Source organism: Vicia villosa, linkage group LG3 (genome assembly GCF_029867415.1).
Source record: "Vicia villosa cultivar HV-30 ecotype Madison, WI linkage group LG3, Vvil1.0, whole genome shotgun sequence".
Classification (NCBI taxonomy): domain Eukaryota; kingdom Viridiplantae; phylum Streptophyta; class Magnoliopsida; order Fabales; family Fabaceae; genus Vicia; species Vicia villosa.
The window spans coordinates 17,131,589-17,145,498 of NC_081182.1; positions in this window are offsets into that span (position 1 = coordinate 17,131,589).

The following is a 13,910-nucleotide window of genomic DNA, read 5'->3' on the forward strand; positions in this document are numbered from 1 at the left end:
AATGAAAAATAAAAGTGAAGCGCTTGACATGTTTAAGATGTATGTGACTGAAATTGAGAATCAATTTAGTAAGAAGATTAAGAGACTTCGTAGTGATAGGGGAACTGAATACGATTCTGGGTTATTTAATGAATTTTATATTAAGCATGGAATTGTACATGAAACTACTGCTCCATACTCTCCTGAAATGAATGGTAAAGCAGAGAGAAAGAATAGAACTTTTACTGAACTTGTTGTTGCAATTATGATGAATTTTGGTGCTGCACCTCACTGGTGGGGGGAAATTTTATTGACTGTTTGCTATGTCCTGAATAGAATACCCAAGTCAAAAATTAAGATCTCACCTTATGAGATATTAAAGAAAAGACAACCAAACTTGTCTTATTTGAGAACTTGGGGCTGTCTGGCTTATGTCAGAATTCCGGATCCGAAACGATTTAAACTCGCTAGTAGAGCATACGAATGTGTATTCATTGGTTATGCAGCAAACAGTAAGGCATATAGGTTTTATGACCTAAATGCAAAAGTGATCATAGAATCGAATGATGTTGATTTCTATGAAGACAAATTTCCCTTCAAATCAAGAAATAGTGGGGGCACTCAATCGAGTCACATTCCTGTGATAAGAAGCACAGAAAGCAACGACAAGGTAGAAACAGAACTTCGACGAAGTAAACGAGTAAGAGTCTCTAAAGATTATGGGCCTGACTATGCGGCTTATAATGTAGAAGAAGATCCAATAAATCTTCAAGAAGCTTTGTCATCGCTAGATGCAGACTTATGGCAGGAAGCCATTAATGATGAGATAGATTCTCTTGAGTCTAACAAGACCTGGCACTTAGTAGACTTGCCTCCTGGATGCAAACCAATTGGTTGTAAATGGGTTTTGAAAAAGAAACTAAAACCTGATGGAACTATTGATAAATACAAGGCTAGTCTTGTAGCCAAGGGTTTTAGACAAAGAGAAAATGTAGATTTCTTTGATACTTACTCTCCAGTCACTAGAATTACATCCATTAGGGTACTTATATCAATCGCTGCTATCTATAATTTGATAGTACACCAAATGGATGTAAAAACAGCTTTTCTAAACGGTGACTTAGAAGAAGAAATCTATATGGAACAACCTGAAGGTTTTGTGATCCATGGACAAGAGAACAAGGTCTGTAAGTTAGATAAATCCTTGTATGGATTAAAACAAGCTCCTAAGCAATGGCATGAAAAGTTTGATAACTTAATGATATCGAATGGGTACAAAGTGAATGAAAGTGACAAATGCGTGAGAATCGCATTTGCACTATCATCTGTCTATACGTAGACGACCTACTCATATTTGGATCAAACATTCATGCCGTTAACACTATGAAATCATTGTTGTGCAACAACTTTGATATGAAAGACCTCGGAGAAGCGAGTGTGATTCTTGGCATCAAGATCACAAAATCTGAACGAGGAATTTCTTTGGATCAATCACACTACGTGGAAAAGATCTTAAAGAAATATAACTATTTTGAATGTAAACCATCAAGTACACCATATGATCCAAGTATGAAACTGTTTAAGAACACTGGTGAAAGTGTCAAACAGGCAGAATATGCAAGCATCATTGGCAGTCTTAGGTATGCCACTGATTGTACTAGACCAGACATTGCATATGTTGTAGGATTGTTGTGTAGGTTTACAAGTAGACCGAGTAATGAGCATTGGCGAGCTATTGAGCGAGTCATGCGGTACCTTAAAAAGACAATGAACCTCGGTCTACATTATCAGAGATTTCCTGCAGTACTTGAAGGATACAGTGATGCAGATTGGAATACTTTATCAGATGATTCCAAAGCTACTAGTGGCTATGTATTCAACATAGCCGGAGGAGCTGTATCTTGGAAATCAAAGAAACAGACTATCCTGGCTTAGTCCACGATGGAGTCTGAAATGATAGCATTAGCAAATGCTAGTGAAGAAGCAAGTTGGTTAAGATGCTTGCTAGCTGAGATTCCTTTGTGGGAAAAACCTATGCCAGCTGTGTTGATCCACTGCGATAGTACCGCGGCTATTGCAAAAATAGAGAACCGTTATTATAATGGTAAAAGACGTCAAATTAGAAGAAAGCATAGCACTATTAGAGACTGTATCTCTAAAGGAGCTGTGAGAGTGGATCATGTACGCACTGATGAAAATTTAGCAGATCCTTTGACGAAAGGATTAGCTAGAGAGAAAGTCTATAATACATCATATAAGATGGGACTAATGCCTATAGGAACGTGAGTCGCTCATGATGGTAACCCGACCTAATTGACTGGAGATCCCAAGAAATAGGTTCAATGGGTAATAACAAGTTGTGAGTGATATGAGACGATCATGCTAAACTAAATAAAAGAAGCATGAATCCTGAAGTGATAAGAGGATGAGATAATAGAAACTCTTAATGAAATCTATACTCTATATGAGGGGGTACCTAGGCTACAGGAGTACTCTTGATAGATTCACCTATGTGATTGTGGAACTGAGGCCGGTTCCTATGGAATTTCGAGGCAGAATTCCTAGAGCCTTCACTAAACCGGGATACACGTGCAGGGCCATTAAAAGCACGGGCTATTAAGAATACACCTTAAGAAAAGGTTATGTGCGGGTCTGATGTCTGAGATAGAGTTCAAGACAATAGTGTCACTCTTGTTGAATCGGAATCTTACTTGCTACGCAAAGGTTCAAGTCGTAGACACCTTTGCTTATGCATAATCTTAGAAACGTTTAACGTACTTCTAAAATCACCTTTTAAATTCAAGTGGGGGATTGTTGGAACTTGGAATGATGATAACTTGGAGGAAGAGTTGGAAAGATTTATTGACATTAAATGAGCAATAAATGAACACAAGTAAGAGCTAATATGGAGATGAATTTGAAAAAGGTTCATTTAAGTCCCACATTGGAGGGAACACAAATATTAGTAGTGTATATATATTCCAACTTGAACAATTGTTGTTGGGCCCAAGGGCACCTACAATTTTATAAAGGAGTGAGGACACACCAATGTGCCAAGAAGACACACACGCGCGCGCGCCGCCGCCGCCGTCCGTCCGGCCGGCCGGCTCGGCTCGGCTCGGCTCGGTTCGGTTCGGTCTACATGAATTAATTTTTTGGAACCCGAATTAATGGAAATTAATTATCATTGAATAATTAATTAATTCGGTAAAAATTAAATACTATTAAATAAGAAATTAATTAATATTTAATATTAATTAATGCGAATTGGTGACGTGTCCTTAGACCAAGTCTTAACCTAGATTTTGACTAGGTTTACTTGTCCTCCAAGTCTGACCAAGTGAATAACGGTTACTTTGACTGGGCCGGTTCAACTCTCCCACTATATTTTCGCCCACGATTTGGTCCATTCGGGTGGATCCTTTTGCCTATAAATACATTTCCCTCAGTCACTTATTCTGCACTCCAGAATTCAATTCCGAATTCTCTCTCCCTCTCTCTCTTATTCTGCTTCATCTCAAATTGTTCTTTTCTATTTTTCGACTGGAATAAATCCAGATACTGAGGCTGGTTTTTAACCATCAGAAAGGTGTATCATTTAGAACGATTCATCACACGTGCAAGTGTGAATCGTATTGAAACGAGCTGTTTTATCCTGGAGGCGTCGTGGGTATTTACGAGCTGCCTTGCATAAATCTGGCAGTACCGTGAAACGTCTTAAAGAAAGCGTACCGATCCGCGACTCAGCCGATAATTTCCTCTGTGGCATTATTTTATTAAACCGAAAAACAAGGGAGCACTCAGAGAGAAGAGAGAGCGAACGATGGAGGTCTCGTTTTGTGGTGGTCGGACGATGGGAACATCGCGGTGGTCGGAGATGCTGAGAGTCGCGACCGTCGTCGTTTGCGAGAAGAGGAGAGTAGGCTTTGCTTTTTGCTCTTCAGTCACACGTAAAACCTAATCCCCTTTATATTTGGTTTATTTTGGTTAACATGAATTCTAATCTGATTTACTATGATTAATTGTTGTTAATAGGATTAATAGAAATTTAATTGGATCATAAAATCTGATTAAGAAACCATGGATCTGGAACAAGCCATAAGACCTAGACTTTCACGAAATTCATTGCCACTCCCCCTAATGGCCCATTCATCCCTATTTTTGGACACAAGAAACTTGTACAAAAACTCTCACTGGGCCAAATTTCTTGGGCCTGCGCCCTTACCTCTTTGCACCACTGTTTCAGCAATAAACCCACTGGATCCATTGGTAATTCATATTAGATTTAGTTTTTTTTTAACTAGTTTGTTGCCTATTATTTTAGTATAACAAAAATGTTTGAAAAATATTATGTTTGATTAGATTTTTGCTTGATAAAAAAGAATAATAAAAAACATGTAATATGTTCTCTTGTTAGAATTTATTTGTTTTGTTACATAGTTTAGTTCTAATTCTTTTAGATGAAAATGCCATAAAAAAACAATTTAATTTTGTTAGGTTTTTGTTTAGGATTTAATTAGAATTTAGTTGCTAGTATTTTCTATAGAGTGCTTCCTTGTTATTACTGATTTGTTTGCTGAGATGTGCGAGATACTTCGAGGGAGCCTTCAATTGTGATTCGACTTGCTTCGTGTTCCACTTTATTTGTGGGACACGGATTCGCTTCCAGTGCGATTTGTCTTAAGACTTGATTTGTGTCGTGTTCCACTTTATTTGTGGGACACGAACCTATTTCCGATGCCAGTCACCTGATCTCTCATTCATTGAGATGTATACTCTTGTATTGTCTGGATACTTCCTCTTGCAGGTTGCTCGTGTGGTTATGCTCGACGTGTACCACATGTCGCTCGTGATTTATTTTCACGACGACGCTTTCTGACTCGCTTTGCTTGATGATGGCTTACGCGAAGTATTTCGGACTTCTCTGCTTACGCTTGCTAGCTCATTGCGGATTTGCTATCCGTTCGTTTTTGTCTCCTGGTCCCTTTTACCGCTTTCCGCATCATCCTATAACATGAGAAGTAGGACCTAGTCAATCATCTGGCCAAGTCCTTGAAAGAGGCTCTGTTTTTGTTGGTGTGCTTACATTTGTGCTTTGCGGCAGGGAGTCACGGTGTAATAAGTCCTATATGGCACTCCGTTAAGTCCTCATGGAAGGCACGCGGAAAGGGTTAGTAATCAACCCCCGCCTAGTCTCATCGAGTTTGTTCAGTATGCGCACGCTACGCGTGGCTCGCTTCTGAACCTGCACAAGATCTTGCTATCGAGTATGTCAGGAAAAGGGTTCATGCAGCCGGACCCCCACACTTCCTATAGCTCGCGTCGCTCGACGTTGATGCTCGGTGTACGCACGCACCATTTTCCTTTCAGATCCGTGACGGCTTGGTTGCTGAGAGGGACTCGCTCCTCTTGTCTATGGCTCGATCATTTTCGCGAGGTCTAATGCTTGGTTGACTCGGGTGATTCACTCCCCTTGGCTATGGCGGGACCGCTTTTCTACTATTCGGCCAGTGCCGTTGGTTTGTTTGCTTTACGAGCGGAGCTCGTTTGTGTGATATTCTTGTTTGCCTTCCCTTTTCCTCGTAGGTTGCTAGTTTAGTTTAGACTTGTACCCTTTGTATGATAACATAGGTAGCAAGCTTTCCCCCTTAGCTTAGGTTTTCCTCATGCATTCTTTAAAACACAAACCACACTCTTTGATTTTCTTTTCTTAAGAGCTTGTTATTTTCGCTCCATTCCCAAGCCTAAGCCTCCAAAGGTCGAGTAGCGGAGTGTGAATGTAACTTGTTCATCTAAAAAACACAAAACAAACAGAAATTAGTTAGCCGAGCTACGGTACCTCTGATTCCTCAAAAAGGATACGTAGGCAGCGGGGTAGGGCCCGTGCGAGTATAACTCTTTCTTTTCCCTACATTCTACATTCATTTTAGTCTAGATTAGCGTAGATTTGTTACACACCCATAGTTTTAGACACAAGCGTGGATACCATCGAGTACGATGGGCGCGAGGGGTTCTAACACCTTCTCCTCGCGTAACTGACTCCCTTACCCTCTTCTCTGGTCGTGAGACCGTTGTTTTGTTTTGTGGTTTGCTGGCATTCCCTTCCTTTTCAGGATAAATATGTTAGTGGCGACTCTGTTGATTTTCGCGGTAGCGACACCAGTGTTGCAAATTTCTCTAAGATATCTTTGATAAGCGGAGGATTTGGTATCGTGAAATGACCCTCCAATCTAATATCATCCAAATACACACCATGTTGACTAAGTTCTCTTATCTTTAAGATATATGCATCAACACTAGAATTTACATCATTGCAAGTTTATACAACATTGAAGTCATTCACAAACAAAGTTGCTAAAGGATCTGATTCATGTGCTGCCTCGAAAAACTGAAATGTAGCATTTGGTCCGAGCCTTTGTTCATAAATATCAAAATGAAGCATTTTGTTTCTAACATCCCAGTGTAAGAACATGGTTTTTGTATTGGTTCGTGAGACTTTTTATTCTAGAATTCACAATTGATTCTAGTTTTGTACTTGTAAGGTTAAGAACTCATGCAGGTGTGTATTTATGATCTCCCCATAATATATTGTGTCCTCTAACAATGATTTTTTTATCCTATCCTGTCAGATTTTAACTCAGCTCATATTCAGGATACGTCTCATATATATATATATATATATATATATATATATATATATATATATATATATATATATATATATATATATATAACCAATCTTTTTAAAAAATTGTTTGTGTAGGTTTCTGTGACTCCCTTTTTGGAGTTATCTATAGACTAGTCTAGAGTGGTTATTGGAATCTCTAATCTCATAGTGGAATGATCGATTTGATCGAGCATTGAGCATTGGTCAAAAAAAGTAGAGCGCATGGCAGTGGCATGGTTTAGCTAATGATCATATTCAATTCAAGGTGGTCGTATTGGTGATGGCATCTACTCCATCAGTATATATCAATACCCTTCTGGGAAAGTTTCAACTTCAAGCATAAGCAAAGCTGCTGTGACATCTTATATATTAAAGTTGTTAAATTTCTTAAAAAATTTAGAGTCAAAACTAAGGATATTTTGTAATCTCAAATTTATTTACTATTTCTTTTATTTAATTATTTTACATTTTTTCTTTCAATTATTTATTAATTACTTAATAACTAATAAACAAAAAAAATTGTTTTAATTATTTTATAGTTTTTCTTCCAATTATTCATTCATTATGTAAATATTTTTTATTTAGTTAGCCTTTTTATTTAAATCTTTTCTATACATTGTAATTAATTAATTAATTAAGTATAAAAGTATAATATTTAAAATAAATTTTTTAATCAATATGTTTTTATATTTTTATATTAAATCAATCTATTTTAAAGATTTTTTTAATACATGTTATAACACTTCAACGATCAATTATGTGTCAAAACATGACAAAAGTATTTGATTAAATTTTCAATATCGTACAATAATAAAAAAGATATTTGAAAACTTATAATTCATATTAGAATTGATAAAAAAAAATTAAAAATTGTATATAGTTTTTTATTCTTAAAACTATTAACTTAGGAAGTTTTAGCAGACTTAGAAAAACTTAAACTATAATATGTATACAATTTTAAGTTTTCATAAAAAATTAAATTATTTGTATTGTATTGAAATATTTATTCGTAATTTGTTTATAAAATACATTTATATATATATATATATATATATATATATATATATATATATATATATATATATATATATATATATATATATATATGTTTGAATCTATTTTCTAAACTATCAATAAATCAACATATTTCCGTGTATTGCACGGACAAACGTCTAGTTTACGTTATAACACATTTTCATCCGTGAATTTTTTTCTTTTTCTAAATATACTAACAACACATTTAAATCTCCAAATATAGACATAATAGATGTAAAAATGAATCAACATTTTACTTTTCTTAAACAAGAATTTATTCTTTCTTTTAAATAAATTATATACTTTTAAAATAAAATATTCTTGTATATTATTTATTTATTAAAATATGGATATTTTTTTATAAACTTTTTAATAACCAAGTGGGAAAAATTGTAAACAAAAAAATATATTTAAAAGAAAATATTTTCTTATTTTAATTTGTTTATTAAAAAACAAAAACTCGGATGATCCTTTATCTATAGTGGTTGTTCTTTCAAGTGAAACTACTGGGTTGATTCTTTTATTTCATATTCAAGTGAATCTCTTGATGAAGATGAAGACTTTTCTAACGTTTTTGAGTTCATTCCTTCATCTTTTAAATGCTGGGTTAATTTGTCGAGCTTCATAATGAATTCATCATTTCTAAATTTTTCCCGAAACTCAACATAGATACTTTTATCCTTTGAATTAAGGATTAGAACATACTTTTGAAGCCAATTCCTAAATCTTAGATATTTATTACATATCAAACCTCTAACACAACTTCCAATAATTTCAATGTTTAAACACCATCTATGAAGATGACCTTCATAATCATTTGATGTTTCATTTCTCAACAAAAAAAAGGAAAATAGGTTCTAAGACTTTTGTTTATTGGTTATAGCAAACATAGTGTTCCATATAGATTTCTTGGTCTTAGAAGTTATTGTTGTAATTATTAAAATAAAATAAAAAGAAGTAATTAAATTTTAAAATATTATATTAAATCAATTAGAATTTTATTTTTTAATTAAACTTCTTTTACAAATAATAGTTAAAATATTTTTATTAATGAATATTTCAAATATCATACCAAGTTAATAATTAAATAAAAGAGTGAAGACCCATTTTGGTCCCTCACAAATACTACGCGAGTCAAATTAGTCCCTCACAAAAAAATTGATCCAACTTAATCGCTTACAAAATTTAACCGGATCATATTAGTCCTTCTGCTAATATTTTTCTCAAATCGTTTTTTTTTTCTAGTTTTAAACCGTGACTGGACTGCCACGATGGATTTTATTTATTTTTCATTTTTTAAATACTAAATTAATTTTTATTTTTAATTTCATTTTTAAACAATTATAAATTAATAATATAAAAAAGTCAAAATTGTTTTTTATAAGGAGTTGAACTCAGACCCACATGGTTAATCTTAAACAATTCTAAATTTAAAATAAAAATACAAAATTTGTATCAATATGGTATCGAACCTAAGTCTCTTCAGATTAAATGACAGTCACTTTACTAACAATAGAAATTGATATGTCTAGTTGTTATTGATAGTCACTTTACTAACCGTAGAAATTGATTTGTCTAGTTGTAAATGATAGTCACTTTACTAACCGTAGAAATTGATTTGTCTAGTTGTAAATGATAATCACTTTATTAACAATAGAAATTGATTTATCTAGTTGTAAATGATAATCACTTTACTAACAATAGAAATTGATTTGTCTTGTTGTAAATAATAGTTGTTTTACTAACAATAGAAATTGATTTTTCTAGTTGTAAATGATAGTCACTTTATTAACGATAGAAATTGATTTGTCTAGTTGTAAATTGAAAATCATTTAACTTGAAGGGACTTGGATTTGAGACCTCATAGGTAAAAATTTATGTATAGAATTTGTTAATATTAGTAGAAATCATGGAAATTACTTGTTTAAAAATTACTTTATAAGAAATAATTTTGGCTTTTTTGATATTATTCATTGATAACTGTTTAAAAATGAAATTAAAAATAAAAATTAATTTAGTATTTTAAAAAAAATCTAACATGTCAGTCCAGTCACGGTTTAGAAGTAAAAGAACCAGTTTAGAAGTAGAAAAAACCGATTCGAGAAAAATATTAGCAGAAGGACTAATATGATCCGGTTAAATTTTATAAGGGATTAAGTTGGGTCAATTTTTTTTGAGGGACTAATTTAACTCTGTAATATTTGTGAGGGACCAAAATGGGTCTTCAATCTAAATAAAAATTATTTAATTGTTACCTTTTATTGTCATTTAGATGATATTTTAAATTAATGATGATAATGTTAAATGAGAGGTTAATTAAAATCTTTTAACCATACAAAAGTTTCAAATTTGTCTTGATATTGAATAATTTTGTGTTATGAATAAATATTACTGTGGATGTCCATATATATTCTTATATTTTATCTTCATATTTCCTATTAAGTGATATAGTAAAGTTATGATTTTTCACCTTCCTAATGTCCTATAAATAAGGTCCACCTTGTAATGTAAATAGAAATTCTTGAAGAAGATAATAGAATACCACATTCTCTCTTATTTTCTCTGCTTCATCTCTATATTGTTTTCGTTAATTTTATAACAGGATAATTTTTATTGAATAATTTTAAGGGCAATCAAGTGAACTAAATTAGTTTTTATTAGCTTTTAATGTAATTTGATTCATTCCAATTCTGTGATACCGTATTAAAGTCATTGAAGTAGAAAATATATTCTAACGTTTTTATTGTATACCAATTAAATTATTGACCTGTAACTGATGGATATATTTTTAACGTATTGATTTTATTTCAATTAAATTATATCTAACGTACTATTGATTATATATATATATATATATATATATATATATATATATATATATATATATAATATAATATATATATATATATATATTATATAATATATATATATATATATATATATATATATTATATATATATATATATATATATATATATATATATATATATATATATATATATATATATATATATATATATATAGGGCATATCATATGAGAATGTCATATTTATATTAGAATCTGAGAATGAATCTGAACCATTGGATTTTAAAATAAATGGTGGAGATTATGGGTGAATCTTTTTTTTTCTCTCTCCTACATTTTGAAATAAATGATGTAGGAGAGAGAAAAAAAAGATTCACCCATAATCTCCACCGTTTATTTTTAAATTCAATGGTTCAGATGCATTCTCACATTCTCATATAAATATATCATTCTCATATGATATGCCCTTATATATATATATATATATATATATATATATATATATATATATATATATATATATATATATATATATATTATTATGATAAGATATTGAGTTGAAGAATACGACAAAAATAATTTTGGATGACAAATATTAAATTAAAGATATTTTTTTGCGAGTTCTGTATCCTCGATTTTTTGGGAAGAGTTTATTAAATCCTAGAGGATTAGCATAATACGCGAAAAATTCTTGAGAACAGTGCAGTCAGCACGTCTCAAACTATTTCATTGATTTTTGTTTTGCAGGTCTTCGTAGCACATTTAACAACACATTCTCACTTGTTTGATCTTGAGAAAAATTCCATGAATCATCTCAAGAGTGTCTTACACTTCCATGACGGAATTACAATTAAACACATAAAAGAAATTTTTAGTGCTTAAGCAACTTATAAAAAAAACTAGCGTTAAAACTGAGCATAACTTTTCTCTTGTCTTCTTTGGTTAAAAAAAAAACAGGTTTACCTACTACTTTATTATCAATACGATAAATAGGAGTAAACAAATCATTAATTATAATATCCCCCAATATGAATTAATTGCTTCCATGAATATTTCCATTTTAGTTTTCCTTATATCAAACCTTTCACCATTTAAAGGTGGAGGTGTATCTAGGAAAGTCTTCATATTAAAAGAATTTGTTGAAGTTATGATCTTCCTCTTAAGACGATTAGTATTTAAATATGAGTTAGGCTCTGATACCCCTTGTTGAACAAATGACTCCAAACACAAAGGGGAGGGAGAGGTGAATTGTGGAAGTTTGAAAAATGAAGTCCAATTAAAAATTCTTTGATAAATAAAAAGGTTTAAAACAGATTTTTAAAGTAAACAAAGAATAAGTAGCAAATTACTAAAGGAGAAAGAAATTAAAGTAAAAAGCAGAAGAAAACACAACATAAATAAATAAATAGCAAAAAAGGTAAAGTGATCAGGGTTAAGAGAATTTCACCATAGATTTATAGAGGTTTGGCCAAACCACTTGACCTACTCCTTTCCCCCAAGAATTATTGGAACAAGTTCGATTCTGCAACTATCCTAGACTTTTGATTATAACAAAGTTTGATATGTATAGAGAATAGTTTTGTACTCTAGCTAGGTTGTTAAATGCGCAGATCAATAGAAATCGAATTTTGGCTCTAAAGAAGTCAAGCATGGACGAACCATGCTTTGAACAAAGTGCATCTGAAATCTGAGATTGACAGAATATGATGATTTGTAAAATCTGAAGCAGACAAACTCTGAATTGAAGACGCACTCTAGATCAAGAAAGATGAAAAGGCGTGCTTAAATGTAATTCGAGCATCTAGGTTATCAAGTCAAAGCATCTACAAGAATATATTCAAAAGGACTCTGAGATAGACTCTATTACTTCAAGACTCTGATACCTCAAGATTCTGAGGTATGCCCAAGAAAGCATCTAAACTCTTAGAACTATGATCTTTAGACTTTGAAGTCTCATTCTCACCAAGTTCTGAAGACAAGCTCTAATATATGATCAAGCTTCATCATTCCTTATATGAAGCCTCAGATTCAAGAAGATATCTTATGAATAAAGGAAAGAGTACATATAGTACAAAACCAACCTTTTCCTCAACTTCACTAAAAATAAAATAAAAAAGTATTGTATTATTCATAATCCTCTCCACATCTTTTGCTCCACTATTATGGTAGTCATTAAAGAGAAGAAATTTCAACTTCACTTTTTAACAGATCTATTCCTTGACATCTATATAAAGAGATCTTGAATGATTGGAGAAATTGATGAATTTGATAGAAAGAAAAGAATCGAGAAGAATAGTCTGAAATAAATTTAGAGAAAGAAGAATTTCAAGAACAATAAAAAAAGAAAAACACTTATAGCTTTATATTTAAAATCAATTAAGTGTAATTTTTTATCTTCATTTTGTGTAATATGCTTATTGTAAAAGCAAATTAAACTATGTTATGTTTAATCTTCTGCAGAAATAAAAACTTATGAAGCACTATTGTTATAACAATATTAAAAAAAAATGTTATGTGCAAATATTGTAATTTTGAATTGCACCTAAGGTACTTCAGTTTGATCTCACTAAAGACTTTAATAGGACCATCTGAAAATATGCATGATTTAGAGATCACATTGCATGAAATTTCTATGTCACTCATCCATATCGATATATGTCATCAAGTACATTGACGTGGTGGTTGTCGGGATTCGATCACGTTACACGTCAATGACGACAACCACGATGGTCCCATTATTAATGTATAAGGTGGACCAAATTATAAAATCGAAAAATAATGATAAATAGCATTCAGATGTGCGCCTAAAGAACTATGATATAATTATTAAGATATTCCACCCAAGTGAGAGACACTTGGAATATTTTTATACATAATATTTTAATATTCTAATATTTATATATATATATATATATATATATATATATATATATATTATTAGCTATTTTATCAATTAAGTGCCTTAAATAATTAAGTGATTAAATAAAGTTAAAAGATTGATTAGATTTTATTTAAAAATTATTTAATTAATTAAGTAAATAATTAGATATGAACTCAAATACAAGTGGAAGTCAGGATGTCCCATTTCAGAGTAACAAGAACCCTAATTGGTCATCACTCTATAATTAGGATATGGTCTCCAATGCCAAAAGTCATCATTAAGGAGATCATTAAGCTTCAACAGTTTTTAAGATAAAGTGTGTTTGCCGACAAAGGAGGGGGAATTAAGAGTTAAACATTGCAGAAAGTTTAATTTGGTGTTGCTTAGTAAGTGGAGATGGAGGATGCTTAATGAGGAGAATTCTTTATGGACTAACCTTCTTTCTTGTAGGTACGGTGATATTAGGATGGCATTGCTTTCAGATTTGGTGATACATAAAAGAAATATGTTTTTTTTTTGTGGAAATATGTTTGTTCAGTGGA